The 2,500-nt window shown below is 49.5% G+C and overlaps 1 pseudogene; it reads right to left on the reverse strand.

Annotated features, from left to right (window-relative positions):
• The window catches only part of LOC138190943 (large subunit ribosomal RNA), a 7,694-nt pseudogene that overhangs the window by 2,743 nt on the left and 2,451 nt on the right, over positions 1 to 2,500 (reverse strand).

The raw sequence follows: 2,500 nt of genomic DNA on the forward strand, positions 1-2,500 counted from the left end.
TTTCTTGTCGGCTACGATCGACAATGTGTGACTCTTCCCAATGTTCGTAGATTGGCCGCATTTACCCAAATAGTCATCTGAATAATCCAGCAGATGCTGTAGACCAACCGGGGTTTCCGCTACAAAGACGATGTCATCAGCGAAGGCAGCTGAGATAAACTTAGTGCCCATGAACGAGGTGCTCACCTCGGATGGAAGTTGTTTGAGGAGTCCATTCATAACGATGTTGAAAAGTATTGGTGACATGGGATCACCCTGCATGACTCCTCGCAAAATCCTGATCCTATCAGACATCCATCCATCACCCAGAATCGCGGTCTGCATTTTACCGTAAAACCTACTGACATAGCTGACCATTTGAGGTGGAGCACCCGCTGCCCTTAACGCCTTGAAAATCGTCTGATGAGTCACCGAAGGGAATGCTTTTGTTAAGTCAATGGAGGCTAGGTACCTTGTGTTGTTGTTCATATAACTGTCCCTAATGATACAATCCATAAGAAAGACATTGTCACGACAACCATCAATTCCAGCTTGAAAGGCCCTCTGAGACGGGTGTAATTTAACCCTGCTGTCCAATCTCGAGGCTAGGATCTTATGGAAACCACGAGTAAAGACCGAGGTTACGGAAATCGGACGAAAGTCTTCGGGATCTGCTGCCCCATCCTTCTTCGGGATCATCGTGGTGAGAGACATACAAAGATGTGAGGGTAAATCTTCACACCACATTAGCAAATTAAATACCCTAATTAATATTCCCGGTGGTACCAACCTATATTTTTTGGCTGTTAACCCATCAGGCCCTGACGCTGTATTAAGGGGTGGCTTAGAATTCCTAATTTCTTCATATGTGATGGGGTTCCATAGGTCGTCGATAGTTGTCTCTTGGATAAATTTTGGTGGCTCTACGTTGCTCTCACTTGAGAAGATTGTTCTCCAGTATGGTTCGAGAACCTCTTTTGGGGGGAGTCTAAAGTCATCCACACCGTCTAAAATTCCTTGCAAACACCTGCGCTGGTTCTTGTGATAGAACTTTTGTACTTTTGCGTACTCCTGTCTACGACCTCTCCTCCGCGATACTGGTTGGGCGTCATTGCGATGGTGTTTCTTGACTAACCTGGGAAGGACCGGAAACGCCTCCCGAAGATAGAGTTCCAATCTTCGAGAGGTGCTCCGTTTCCCAAGTGCCGTGGCGCTATGAATAATCTCTTGAAGCTTATCAGCTTCAAAGTCGGAAAAGGGACAGGGTTGCAAGCTCTTTAAAAAGTCCATAATCTTATCCGTCGCTGGTCTAGGGGGGGATGCCAGGACGTCGGTTGCTATCCTATTAGCCACTTCTGCTGTTGCCGACCCGGGGGACAAGACTTCTGCTTCAACCAACGCAGGAGGAGTGCTTGACGGAGAACCTAAGATATTATCGGGACCCAGGGACGAGGATGAAGCAGATGATCTCCTTTGCTGCTGAGCTGCGAGTAACTCAATATGGTATTTTTGAACTAGCCCTTTATATTCTTGTCCTCGCCTTTGTCCCTTGATTGACTCCTGGGTACGCTCCGGAAAGTGAGGCATAAGTGCCAGGTTCATAAACCGTACATTGCCGAGCATTAGCTCTGCCTCTTTCATAGCGAGCAGTGCAGTTTCTTCTGTTGACCACCTAGCCTTCACAACGGTTCCTCGGTTGGCTTTCTCAGCAATAACGCGTGCATCGTACCAGTCTTTATGTGCAAGACGATGATGAAGAGATCTTCCTGATGGCTTGCCAAATCTACGAGGGCACCCTTCGAACTCACAGGTGTAAGGTAAGTCCGCATCTCTTTGAACATTTGGTGCGGTACCGTCAGTGGACGGACCGCTTTCATCCGAGGCTAAGTTTCTATTTCTTGGACCAAATGTATGAAGCTACTGGGGGAGGTAGCCCCAGCAGCCAGGTTCGCCTTACCTCTGTAACCAAGTGATGTTCTTACTTGGTCGGTGACCACCCTGCGGGAGAGGTAAGGCTTGTGAGGGCTGCTCACCGGTCACCTTTGAGATTAGCCTGTCCCGTTGGCCACCCGTTGCGTTAACTGACAACGAGTGTTACCGGCCCACACCACGAGGAGGTGGGACTAGGCACTTGGGAACTGGTGGGTCTCCCTCTTTGCACAGCAAAGTTGGTCCTCCAATCCCCTTTGTGGATAGGGAGCAACATGAGTCTTAAGTGTCAAAGAACTTAAGAGAGTCATAGTTACTCCCGCCGTTTACCCGCGCTTGCTTGAATTTCTTCACGTTGACATTCAGAGCACTGGGCAGAAATCACATTGCGTCAACACCCGCCAGGGCCATCGCAATGCTTTGTTTTAATTAGACAGTCGGATTCCCCCAGTCCGTGCCAGTTCTGAGCTGACCGTTGAATGGCGGCCGAAGAGGACGACGGCAACGGCGAACCGCCGCCGAAGCCTCGCAGCAAGGAAGATCCGCGGGAGGCCAAGGCACGGGACCGAGCTCGGATCCGGTTATTACCATC

The sequence above is a fragment of the Neodiprion pinetum genome, chromosome 4 (genome assembly GCF_021155775.2).
Source record: "Neodiprion pinetum isolate iyNeoPine1 chromosome 4, iyNeoPine1.2, whole genome shotgun sequence".
Lineage (NCBI taxonomy): Eukaryota > Metazoa > Arthropoda > Insecta > Hymenoptera > Diprionidae > Neodiprion > Neodiprion pinetum.